The 13,726-nt window shown below is 38.9% G+C and overlaps 1 protein-coding gene and 1 pseudogene across 14 annotated transcripts in view; both read right to left on the bottom strand.

The window, feature by feature from the left end:
• Nucleotides 1-13,726, bottom strand: part of DPH6 (diphthamine biosynthesis 6) — a 452,678-nt gene that overhangs the window by 19,682 nt on the left and 419,270 nt on the right. The window lies entirely within an intron of this gene.
• Nucleotides 3,264-4,181, bottom strand: LOC141407174 (PRELI domain-containing protein 1, mitochondrial pseudogene; annotated as a pseudogene).

Consider the following 13,726-nt stretch of genomic DNA (forward strand, 5'->3'; position numbering starts at 1 on the left):
ATTCTTTGCAGATCAATTATTCTGATTTTTGTCTATTAGTATTTCAGATGTCAGGGCATAGTAAAATGCTAATTTGAAATTGTGCAATGGGCACAAGACGATGTGTGAGCCTAGCTAGAGAATGGATGTGTCGGCCGGGCGCGGTGGCTCAAGCCTGTAATCCCAGCACTTTGGGAGGCCGAGACGGGTGGATCACGAGGTCAAGAGATCGAGACCATCCTGGCTAACACGGTGAAACCCCGTCTCTACTAAAAAATACAAAAAAAAAACTAGCCAGGCAAGGTGGCGGGCGCCTGTAGTCCCAGCTGCTCGGGAGGCTGAGGCAGGAGAATGGCATAAACCCGGGAGGCGGAGCTTGCAGTGAGCTGAGATCCGGCCACTGCACTCTAGCCTGGGTGACAGAGCGAGACTCCGTCTCACAAAAAAAAAAAAAAAAAAAAAAAAAGAGAATGGATGTGTCACTACATTTAAAAAACTATTTTGACCTTTGACAATTTTAACAGCCTCTAAAATCTGTATACTCTTCTTATGCTCCCCATTATCACTGATCCTCCATTTGATGCCAACTGATAACCTTATGTAAAATTTTGTTGTTGGGCTCAAGTTCTGCCATTATTACAATGATTATTTATCCAGTCTGATTTCTATTTTAGTCACAGCCTTAATTTATTACAGACCTTGAGTCCCTGTTACTGTTTTTATATTTACATTTATTCAACTAGCCCTTTCATTTTATAAATTGGCATTCATTGTATTTGCATATTTGCATAGTTGCACAAATAGACCATTTATATCCTTTACGTTAGAGGCATAAGGTCATCTAGGTTCTCAATCCAACAAGGAGTGCCAATTTCTTTTTCCAAAAGTGTGCCGGCTGAACTCAGGTCATGATGAAAAAACAAGACCTTTGATTCATAAGATATCAGCAATAATTGCTTTGGTGTTTTTTGAAGGCACTGGAAACGTTTTTAAACTATTTTAGAATGTTCTGACTTTGTCAGGAACATTTTGCCTTCATGTATTTGATAGGTAATCTTATCTGTATATTTTGTATCCTTTTGTTCTAAACTCATAAAAATGACACCAGTATTCTACAATGTCCAAGATACCTCGTTAGGATTTTATTAATGAGGCTTTTAAAGGCAATCCCTCCCTAAAAGGGAAATTACATTTGGTTCAGAATAAATGAACTTACACAATTAAAGATCTGAGTTGATTTAAGGCTATGCAGCTGAGAAACTTAAGCAGATTTCAAATTTGGAGCAATATACCGTCATGGCCTCAGAATAAGAATATTATTCCGAATTTGATTATACTTTCACAACATGCAATGCTATATTTTCAGAATTAGGTAAATACAGAAATATGGGTCATTACTGGGTTTCAGTTTTATGCATAAATAAAATGTTAGGGAAAAAGTTTCACTGAATTTTATTTTAATCCTTTGTCACCCCATCTCTCTGACATTATTATAAATCCCACTGACATTATTATAAAGCAAACCACAGTTTTGCTATTAATGAGACACACAAAACAGCTTGTCTGGCATTTGATTCCTATAAAAACTTTGAGGTCAAAAGTTGTTTCTCACAAATGCATACCTGTATTGGATATTGAATACTTGGGCTAGGCTTTTGATCTGGAAGGATTTTGAAAAACCTTTATAATGGACAATGTTTGCATTTTTACATTAAAAGACTCATAAAACCAAATGAAAACACAATTGACAGTACTATAATCAAAGAAGGAAAAAAGACCTCCAACCCTTTAAGTAAGTTGTTTCCTTACAAATGTGGATGGAAAATACTGCAAAATAAACTACCAAAATCAAAAGTTAACAGATTATGATCATAACTGCCATTTATTTCTGACTTGTATGAGGAAATAAGTAAAAAGTGCAGGCAAAGGAAAATGCAAACCTAAATTCTGATGAACAAATTTCACAGTAGATAATTCTTCTGCTTTTGGATTTTTGCCATCAAAATACAGTTAATAATTAAGAATCAGAGGCCATAAATCACCAAGAAAAATCAATGGACGGCTTCCAGAGGGAAGAGCACATATGGCTATAGACATCCTGGACTGGAAACAACGGAACTTGTGCAAGATACTTACTCCAACAAATAAGTTATTTTAAAAATTTATTTATTTATTTATTTATTTATTTATTTATTTATTCTGAGACACAGTCTCTTGCTCTGTCACCCAGGCTGGAGTACAATGGTGCGATCTCGGCTCACTGCAACCTCCACCTCCCAGGTTCAAGTGATTCTCCTGTCTCAGCCTCCCAAGTAGCTGGTATTGCAGGTGCGAGCTGCCATGCCCATCTAATTTTTTTTTTTTTTGTATTTTAGTAGAGACGGGGTTTCACCGTGTTGCCTAGGATGGTCTTGAACTCCTGAGCTCAGGCAATCCACCTGCCTCAGCCTCCCGAAGTGCTAGGATTTTATAGGCGTGAGTCACTGTGCCTGGCCACGAATAAGTTATTAAACAGTGTGTGTGAATTTTGTTTTAATTATTTTACTAAAACCAGCAGTGAGGATAATGATTACTTGCATTTAAGCTTTGCTGCATTAATCCTACAAAAATATTCATGTTGAAGTATGGTGGTTCCATAAAAAATTAAACAGAATTATATGATCTAGCAGTCCTACTTCTGAGTATATAAACAAAAATAACTGAAAGTAGAGACTTCAACAGATATTTATTTTTTTGAATTCAACAAGTATTTATTGAGTGCCTATTATGTGCTAGATATTGAGACACATCAGAGAACAAAACCAAGAGCCCTGCCCTCGTGGGGCTTACAGTCTAGCACTTACTGCCAGTCCACCTGCAGGCTACCTGGATCCCAGGGCAAGTCACCGCCCCTGTGTGCCTCGGTCCTCAGCTGCCCAATGGGAGAATAAGCAGACCTGGCTCAGACGTGGATCACGTGCCTGGTGTACTGCAGATGTCAAACTGGATTCCCCACAACTCACCACCCAGACAGTAGATAGGGCTGTGACTTTTTTTTTTTTTTTTTTTTGAGATGGAGTCTCGCCCTGTCGCCCAGACTGGAGTGCAGTGGTGCGATCTCGGCTCACTGCAAGCTCCGCCTCCCGGGTTCCAGCCATTCTCCTGCCTCAGCCTCCCGAGTGGAGTAGCTGGGACTACAGGAGCCCGCCACCACGCCCTGCTAATTTTTTTTTGTATTTTTAGTAGATTCGGGGTTTCACTGTGTTAGCCAGGATGGTCTCGATCTCCTGACCTTGTGATCCGCCCGCCTCGGTCTCCCAAAGTGCCCGGACTACAGGCTTGAGCCACCGCGCCCGGCCGGAAGTTGATTTTCAATGATAAGGTACAATGGAGGGAGGGCAGAGAACTGTCTGGGGTGCTGTGGTGGTGGTGGGCTGGCTACACAAAGTGCTGCTGCTGCTGCTGCCCCTTGGCGGCCGCCTTGCTGGTGAGGTCCTTGGCCTTCTCTGCAGCTGCCAGTGCCGTCTCCTTTGCATTCTCCTTGTCTTCCTCAACAAGTGTTTTGAAAGGGGCCTCGCCTTGCAGCTTCGCCAAGGTATGTTCAAAACCCTTCATGGTCTTGGTCACGTTGCTTTTGAATTGGGCAAGACCAAATTCCCGGACAGCTCTGAGGACACCAAATAAGCTAGAAGAGACCCTCGCTTCCCGGCAGATTTCGGTCCAGCCACTGTTGACAGAGTTCACAGTCAACTCATCGTTCCTCCACCACCATCGGCCAGGCGTGGTTGATGTTTCAGGTGAAGGTGGTCACGCTCTGATTCTGTGGGTCCACAACAGAGTCCTCCAGTATGTATGTCCACCGAGTGAGCAACACTGGCAGGAAACAGCCACTCAGCCCAGCGGGGCATCCTCTCGGTCTCGGTCAGGAGTCGCGGGGACAGCAGTTTCTGGCCAGGGGTCACCTCCCGGTGTACTATGTCTTCCGTCAAGATATGTTTGCCACAGGGATTCGGGTACCGCTGCCCTAAGGCGGCGAACACTTGGTCCCAGGAACTCCAGAGCACGCTCTGGCCCAGGAAATACTTCACCATCGTCGCGGCCGGAGCGGGCTCAGCACCCGCTCAGCATCAGGGCTGTGGAGCCTGGGAGGCACGCGGGGGCCGGGCCGGGGCTCGGTGCACACCCGCCGCCAGGTGCTTAGCTTAGTCACCACCGCACCGCGCCTGAGCAGCTGCCGCTGCCGCTACCATGAGTTCAGATATTTTATTTTATTTTTCTGGACAGTAGACTGGATTCAAATGAACAGATATTTGTACATCAATAGTAAGATTATTCACAATAGCCAAAAGATAGAAATAACCCAAATTTAATTGGCAGATGAAAGGATAACCAAAATGTGGTATATACACACAATGGAATCTCATTCACCCTTAAAAAGGAATAAAATTCTAATTCATGCAATAATAACCTTAAAGACATTATGCTAAATAAAATATACCCCACACAAAATGAGGAATATTGTATGATTCCTCTTATATGAGGTATGTAGAGTTGCCAAATTCATAGACAGCCAGTGGAATAGTGGTTATCAGGAGCCGAGGGGAGGGGAGGACTTGGAGTTACTGTTCAGTGGGTACAGAGTTTCAGTTTGGGATGATGAAAAACTTCTGGAGAACGGATAGCAGTGATGGCTGCACGACAACATGAGTGCACTTAATGCCAGTGAATTATACACTTAAAAATGACTAAAGTTGGCTGGGTGCAGTGGCTCACACCTGTAATCCCAGCACTTTTGGAGGCCGAGGTGGGCGGATCACGAGGTCAGGATTTCGAGACCAGCCTGGCCAACATGGTGAAACCCCGTCTCTACTAAAAATACAAAAAAATTTAGCCAGGCATGGTGGTGGGCGCCTGTAATTCCCGCTACTCAGGAGGCTGAGGCAGGAGAATCGCTTGAAACTGGAAGGCAGAGGTTGCAGTGAGCCAAGATCACGCCACTGCACTCCAGCCTGGGCAACAAGAGCGAAACTCCGTCTCAGAAGAAAAAAAAAAAAAAAGACTAAAGTTGGCCGGGCGCGGTGGCTCACGCTTGTAATCCCAGCACTTTGGGAGGCTGAGGCGGGCAGATCATGAGGTCAGGAGATTGAGACCATCCTGGCTAACACAGTGAAACTCCATCTCTACTAAAAATACAAAAAATTAGCCGGGAGTGGTGGCAGGCGCCTGTAATCCCAGCTACTCGGGAGGCTGAGGCAGAAGAATCGTTTGAACCAGGGAGGCAGAGGTTGCAGTGAACCGAGATCCCGTCACTGCACTCCAGCCTGGGTGACAGATAAGACTCCATCTGAACCAAAAAAAAAAAAAAAAAAAAAAAAGACTAAAGTTATACATTTTATTATATTTTACCACAGTGAAAAATCACAAAAAAATTCACACTGGGTAACAAAAATTATTTAATATTCAAGCTTTTTAAACAGTGTGGTAGAACGCTGACATTTACAAAGCTTTGGAGATCTTTGTGAATCCCCAATTTTATAGGTATGAAAGTGTTCTGACTTTATTCTAACTTCCAGCTTTCTCTCCCTTAATAGTTCTTTCTCATACATATCCTCCCAACACAAAAAACAAATTCAGTGTCCATTGACTTTTCTTTTCCACAGTATGCATTTATTGCATTGTTAGGGACACGAGAATTTTCCCCCTGAAATGGTTTTCTTTTGCTTTGCCTAGAAAGTTCTGTGAATTCTTTCATGTTACACATCTGATCTGCCATCAAATTCAACATGCCACTATTTAATCTACTGAAAATTTCTATTTTCAGGCTAAAACAGATAATTTCTCTGAATTATTTTCCTTCCTCTTTATTTCTATCAAGAGCTCTAACAGTTGGCTTTCTTCTTTGAGCCAATTTTTGCCCATAAACCATCATGACAGTTACTATGAGAAACAAATAAAAAACAAAGATGAATAGTAATGAAAGTGCTAGATGATAAGATATGAATACTGGACAGTCAGTTAGGTTCATTGGCTGGTTAAATCATGCTTCTTGAAAGTATCTGTGATTCTAACTCTTGCTTCAGGAAAATTACAAATCAGCACCTATATAGGTTCATATTTGCAAAGTTCTAAGAACAGTATCTGACACATAGTAAATACATAATTTTAAATACAAAATACATGTTAGGGGTCTTTAGCAAATCAGAATCAATATACAAAGATCATCAGACCTAAAAAATACCAAAGCTGAGTTTATTGCTGGACAGACATGGAGGAGCTACATCGCTAAGATGCAAGTTAGGGGGTCTTCCCAACCAGGAATTGAAAGGCTAGATGTAGAGTAAAAAGAGAGAGTATAGCAAATAGGGAAAGATTTTGAGTTCACGTTTCTGATTGACCCATGAGGTGGATTGTTAACTCTTCTTATGATTGATATATTCAGGTTCCATGGCATCCATACTGAGAAAACCGGTTTCAAGTAAGTCTGGGTGGGCTGCGTAAGATTCAGTGGACCTAGGTTTATTCGACGGACGTCTTCAGCATATGAACATGCTTGAAATTTACTAGCGTTTTATAACTGAAGTGTCCCGACAAATGTAAAAATCATTAACATTTATGATTGCTGAGAATCTATGCATTTTTCCAATAAAAATACTGATAGGATAACAGTGAGAAAGTGGCTAGGGATGTACACATGCTCTGAAAAATGATATGAGGAGTTTTGAAAAGTTTTCCACAGGAGTTTCTGAAGTCAGCTCTATCTTTTGATGAACCCACATAGTTAAGGAGTTCCCTGGTAAGAGAAGCCATGAGCACTTAGGAAGAGTAGAATTTACTCAGTGGGCTAACCCTATTTAATTGAAATTGCAACAATGTTATGAGGATTTAGTAATATTTCTCTATCGTCCTAGAACACCAGATAGAAAGTTTCAGTGTTTCATTCTGCAATGTACAGGAATTTTTGTGTGTGTGTCAACATTCCCCAGCTTTACTTCAGGTCCCTGAGCTAGTACCTGTCTAGAATACATGCTCAGTAAATACTAGTTGAATGAATACATCAATATATGAACAAACTGACATTTCTCTTTCCTTTAGTCACCTACAAATAGTAAGGAGGAGCTGACCTACTTGTTCCTTTTGGAATGGCACCAAAAATCTAGTTTTCTTCTGAGTGGAATGACCAGTTTCCTAGAGGAAAGCTCCACAATCAGACAAGCCACAAAATAGAAACTCATTTAAACTGGAGATTTAGGGGGAGAAAACACCAAAAGTTGAAATGATGGCATTAAAAAAATAACTTTATTAGAAAGGTAAGACGTGTCTTCTAGAAGGAAGGCTTCCATAGAAACAAAAAATGAATCTACTGTTTTACCAGTAGATTCTCATAAAAGATAGATTTAAAAATTATGTTTAGAAAAATAATGAGTAAGACTATAGAGATGAAAACATTGCATTTTATATATTTAATTTAAACATTTTAAAAGAGTGAATTAAGGCATTATTTTCCCATTAAAGAATGTTTCCATTTTAAGTTTGGGGGAATAGCAGGTTTTTCTTGTCACATGGTAAGTGATTCTTATGCTATAGCCATTAGAGATTCCCCCATCATCCCTGAGTGGGTAATTATTACTTGAAATAGCTCTTTCAGAGTGATTATTATAAAATATACCTGTCTTCTGTTGATCTACTGCTTTATTTATCTCATGTTAAAAGATCTTTAGAAACCTTTCTATCATTAATGGACAAATTCCCTTTTACAGATACATCCATTAGTTGCTAGGAATAATTGTGATCCGATTAAAGTATAACCATTTAAGACAAATTCACACATTAAATGCTCAGTACTGTACATTGTTAAAGACTTAAATCTCCAGACCCAGTTTTTTTTTTTCTTGATAGAGGATGATAAATGAGACCTCAAATAGTGGATGGATCTTCTCCTGTCTAGACTGGAGGAAAAAAGATCTGAAAAGTAAGCATATTGCTTGAAAAATCCTTCCAGAAGGGTGTTCAAGGATCACTGTAGATGTTATGAAATAACAAAGTATTACAGATCTCTTTGAGATGGAGGGAAACTCATTAAAAAGAAAAACAGAAAGAATAGATCTCAAATGGGTATTTAAGGAAATAAACATGACAAACTATTTCTTATATCTATGAGGTGATTCTCAGAAAGATTTAAAGCTAATTTGTTTTCACAAGGGGCAGTATTGGAGAGGCAGAAAGAGAAACATGCCAATATTTAGCAAAATTTATGCATTAGATTGTACGCACCTTGAAGGTAGGGGCCTAATTAATTTCACTCCTCATCCTCAGAGCCTAAAGTTGATTCTGACAAATGTTGTTACTCAATAAATGCTTGCTGAATTAATAATTTAAATTAGCACATGACAGTTTTCCTAATCTCAGTGGAGAATCCACAATCTACAAATGTGCTAAATTACAAATGTGCTTAAAATACATGTCTCCACAGAAAAAGATACCATGGATGGTGCTGGGGTTGGAAAATCAGCACATGAAAGTCATTTAATCCACAATGTAGCAGAAACATTACATATTTGAAATGAACAAGTAGCAGGAAAATAATACTGCAGCAATAAAACCAAAGAGAAAAATCATAAAATTAAATAAAAAGTTAAATTTTTCTTGTCTCTCTGTGCTTGAAGAGAAGTAGATTTAAGTATAAGAAGATGAAGAGATGTATAGAAATTGTCATGGAGAGACTTATATTCTCAAGGAATTTTAGAAGCTGATGGCTCTTAAAAATTATGTAGAATTTCCCTTCAAAACATAACCCTACTTATTCATGATAAAAGTCTTTGATAATACTATTTTAATGCTTATCAGTCAAGATTAAAATGATTTTTTAAAACTCAAAAGTGGAATGGTGAGAAAGGAAAAGAAACAAGTGAAGAAAAATCAAGTAACCCAACAACAAAGATGAAAATAGTATAAAACGTATTAATCTAGTACTCCCTGGGCTCCAGACACTGAGGATAGATATAAAAGTGGATAAAAACAGTCCCTGCCCTCAGTAAGGGAAGTCAAACTCATAAAAAACTAAGTGTTAAGTCATTATAAAAACTACAAAAGAGGTAATTGGGGTATAATAGGGCCAACAAGAAGGTGGCCAGAGCCTCCTGAGACCGTTGGTGAACCAGGCTTGCGGTGAATCTTAACAGAGGAGGAGTTTCTTTGCCGGCAGATAGAGTAAGAGCAATTCAGGCTCAGGGAACAGAGTGCGCCGAGGAAAGTGTGTGAAGTGCAGAGGCCGAGTGGAAGGGAGGTGATGCACTGGGACATGGGAATGGAGGGGCAGGCCAGGGCTGGAGCAAGAAAGGGTTCTGTGGTCCCCATGGGAAGCAGCCTGTCTTAAGTCTACAGACCCCTGGAAACTTAGGGGCTTTTAAGCATGGAAATGACATGACCAAGTGGACATCTTAGAAAGGTCACTCTGATGGCATTATGGAGGATAAATGGTAGCAGAGAAACCTGTTGAAAAACGTCAAGGGAATGAAAACTGGGAGTGAATAGCAGAGCTAATTATAGAGAGAACCAGGAAAGCCACTTGGTCTGTATTCATCCTCGTAAAGAGCCTCAAATTTAGATTCTTGACGTTATCTTCTACTGAGGTTATCTACACTGTCATTAGAATTCATTGTTAGGATGGAACATTTAAAATATGCTAAAAATGTTGTAACCTTGCTTTTATATGTCTTTAATTTTTAATACACTGAGAGCCTTGATAATAAAAAGGATCCAACCATGGGGAGGAAATCTCCATCTGAGAAAACTATTATCTTGCTGTGCCAGGTTTGTGCTTAGCCTTCTTCTCAAGACAGAAAATGGCAGGACTAGAGAAGAGATGACAGCTAGAAAGTTTCCATAACTGGAATCAGTTGAGGTTTTTGCAGTTGGGTGAAGAGAGTGTGCATCTCTTTCCTTACAAGTTTTTGATGTTTGTAAGATGGGTGTTCATAGCTTTGGAGCACCTGAACTGTTATTAAATAATTCTCTCTTTACCTACTTACAATATAGAGGAAGGTGCAGAATTGGAAATATTTAGTAAAAGTATTATGCTTCTCTAAATTACTCTCAATTTTCCTGACATAGAAGATTAACTTTGAGAAATGACCCAGGGTTAATTGTTTTTAAACTAAATTATTGAAAGTGGCTCTTTTCTCTCATATTTATGTCTCTGGTACTCTACTTTTTAAGACCTTATGAAAAGCATTATAATCATCTGCAAAAAAATCATCATTTTGTGGTGGTTGATTACAAAACATGAAACTTAATTTTTGCTTTTTAAACATATTGCATAGCTATTATTGAAAGGAAGACTAGATATGCAGCCAAGTTAGTTAGGGGCTATTTATTTCCAGGTAATCACAGCACAATCACCCTGATGAATAAAGTAAATAACAATACAGCAGATTTAAAAGGAGCTGAATTTTGAAGTTTTTAAAAAAGCATTCATTCATTAAATGCAATTGGTTATTAGCCCTTTGCTAAACGATTAACATATGTCTAAACTTAGTAATTATCTATCACTCACAAAGGGTCTGTACATCATATACCTACAAAAATAAAAACACACCTTCAGGATGAAGTGGCATAATTGTAAGGCCAAACTTGATTGAAACAAAATCTGTATGAATTCAGACTGTAAATAAATCTAAATTATTCCTTCTGAGTTCAGTTGTCCTTGACATGTAGAAAAACCAGGAAAATATATCTCTTTTCAGAAAGAAAACAATTTTTTTCTTTTGGTGGATGACTAGATCTTTATCCATGTAGGAGAAAGCAATAAAGATGATAGAAGTATTACACTATTAAGATGAACAGAGAGGGTCTTCATATTTCTAAAGTTAGCCATCTCGTACAAGCCAAGGGCACAGAAAAGCTTTCTCTTTTGGAGTATTTGAGTCAATGTTTATATCCAATGCTCTGATCCTCCTGCTAGGGATGTCTTCTTTCCTCTTCCTCTGCACTGGACAGTCCCTAAACAGCTTGGGCACTGAGGGCACCACGCAAAAGAAGGCACTGGTAGCACGCTAATTAGTGCTCTGAGACCTGAGAGAATCTAAGCGTCTTTGAGAGAAGTCAGTTTACGGGGTCAAGCTTATCATAGTTCTGGTAGTTGGCACTGAAAGGTGACCATCTTATGCAGATACAAAGTTGTACACAACTACTTTTTGGCTGAAAAGGTAAGGAACTTTCAAGATCCTTAATATTTGAATTGGGATTTGTTCAATACTAATTATTAGCATGCTTTAGAAAGTTCAAACTGTGTCCCTCATCAGGTATCAGTTTCCTGACCTAGAATTCCTATAAGGAAGATGGCCTAGAACAGTCATCTGTGAGGCAAATTCTGGTCCTCTTTTATGTTTAAATATGTTCTCTTCCTTACTGTTTTGATCTCATCAGACATTTTCTTTGCGGGGGCGAGGGTAATGGTGAGGGAATTGTTCCTGTCAAGTATGCTGCCTTACTTCGCTTTTTTTTTTTTTTTTTGCGAGATAGACTCATAGCTTCCTTGACAGGAACAATGAAGTAATTAGTATTGTACCTCCCACTTAATTAATGTGTGACCCAAATTTTGTGGCATAAGTTTTCAATGCGTAGTTTCATTTTTTTTCTGCTCTTTTAAAAAATTGGGGTCAACATGACTTCTTGTTCAAGTAGGGAGAAAACAGAAAGGCCCAGTCTGCAGAACTCTTCACACAGAATCTTCTAATACAGTCCCTTTAACTTTGCACTACACTCAAATAAAAAATCAGGGCTTCCAAAATGGTTGCTGTGAAGCAGGCAGTCTCCCAAGTGTAGTTGTAGGCATGTTCTAATACTCACTTCTACCCGCGGGCCTCTCTTCTCTGACTTCTTTTCTCATATGACAGTGGTTAACGGAAAACTGACAAGAAGAATTTGGGGTTTATGATGAAAATTCTGTAAGAATTCATGGCGGGAAGGGATAGTTTACTTTTGGGTATTCAACTCCCTAGGTATTCTAAATGTCAGGTTTCCCATAACACAAAGGCACAGAGGCTCACATGTGCCCAAAGTAGTGCCATGTTTAAAGATTTCTTCTCATGAGTAGCATTTACTGGCCTCAGCCCATCTTTACATTAAAAAAAAATCTGCTAAGTATGGATTCTATATTCTAAAGCCTAAGAATTATAAATAAAATCTGAACCATGGAAAACTGAACAACTTTCTAAGATGTTTACCAGAGACATGTGCATTCAGATCTTTCCTCAAATTAGATCTCTGGCATTCCTTTCTTGCTTTCTAGCATTGCTCCAATGCCATATCTGTTTCATGGCTGGGAGGAAGCCAATTTTAAGGATCTATTGCACAAAGAACTATTTACTGAGACATATGGAATGCGTTCACTACAAAATAAACAGGAGTAACATGCCTTTAATATAGATTTTGACAATAAGAAATGAGACTAATTTGTCTTTGCACCCTCATGCTCTAGAATACAGTGGCAATATCTTTGCTATTTATTATGGTGCAGCAACGTCCATGGTTTTGGAGGCACATACTTTTCTTAGCTTAGTCTCACTCTTCATTCACCTTTACATACCCTTCGCATTGTCTTCCAAAAGGTGAAAATCTATTACCTTATAAGTTTTTACAATGAGAAGACCTTTTCATACTAATGCACAAATTTCCTATGCTCTACCAATGGTGGCATTATTTTCTCTGCCTGCCAGATTGAAAACTTAGTCATTTTGACTCTTTTCTGTACATCATAAAATTCTGGCAAGTTCTCGAGTCTCTCAAATATAGATCCCACTTTAGTACTTCCATCATTTTTCCTCCTGTAGGACAGTCATTCTCAAACTTTAGTTTGCAGATAAGGACCTGGGAAACTCATGACATACAGATTCTTGGCCCCAGTCTTAGATTATTTAGTAGGTCTTAGGAAAGGCACAGGAAACTGAATTTTAATAAGTCACTTTAATACAATTCTAGATTCTAGGTTTTCTTAAATTCTAGATTTTGAAAAGTCTATTCTAGTCTTCTTATCTCTGTTGTATCTTTCAAATGGTTTTCCAAAAAAAGCATCTTACAGATTATATCATGCTTATTCACTCATTTATGCCTTCAACTATTTGTTAAACACCTTCTGTGTTTCAGTACTTTCCTAGGTATCGCATTCATAATAGTGACCGAAACAAACATCCCTGACCTGCTAGAGTTCATAGTCTGTGTTTCCCCAGGTTTAGGAAGAGGCTTCTATAACTTATCAGATGAGATCTACGTTCTCAGTCTGATGTTGAAGATCTTACTAACTTGTCTCTTACTACCTTTCAACAAGGATGTTCCTCTCTAGTCAGGTCATTTTCTCTTACTGTTTTGTAGCCTTTCTGTCCCCATACACAGTCAGTCTACCTCTGGTCTTTGGTCTTATTATTCTCCATCAGAAATATTGTCCACTATTGTGGACAGGGAATAAAGTTGAGAAAGCAAGATTCATTTATTCAATTAAACACATATTTATTGAGAGCCAAACACTATTCTAGATATAAGGAAATTCAGCACCAAACAAGACAGAAAACAACCATACAACAAAAAGCTCCCAGAAATATCAGATAAATGCAATATGGGGTGTGACAGTGATAGTGACCCAGAAGCTACTTCATATAGGGTAGTTAGGTATCCTTGAATTACAAAGATAGTGGCTATGCCAAGAATGGATGCTGGTGAGAATGTCAAGGAAGGGCAACCCTTGTATGTTGTTGGTGAGAATATAATTTAGCAC

Source organism: Macaca fascicularis, chromosome 7, assembly GCF_037993035.2.
Source record: "Macaca fascicularis isolate 582-1 chromosome 7, T2T-MFA8v1.1".
Taxonomy (NCBI): Eukaryota; Metazoa; Chordata; class Mammalia; order Primates; family Cercopithecidae; genus Macaca; species Macaca fascicularis.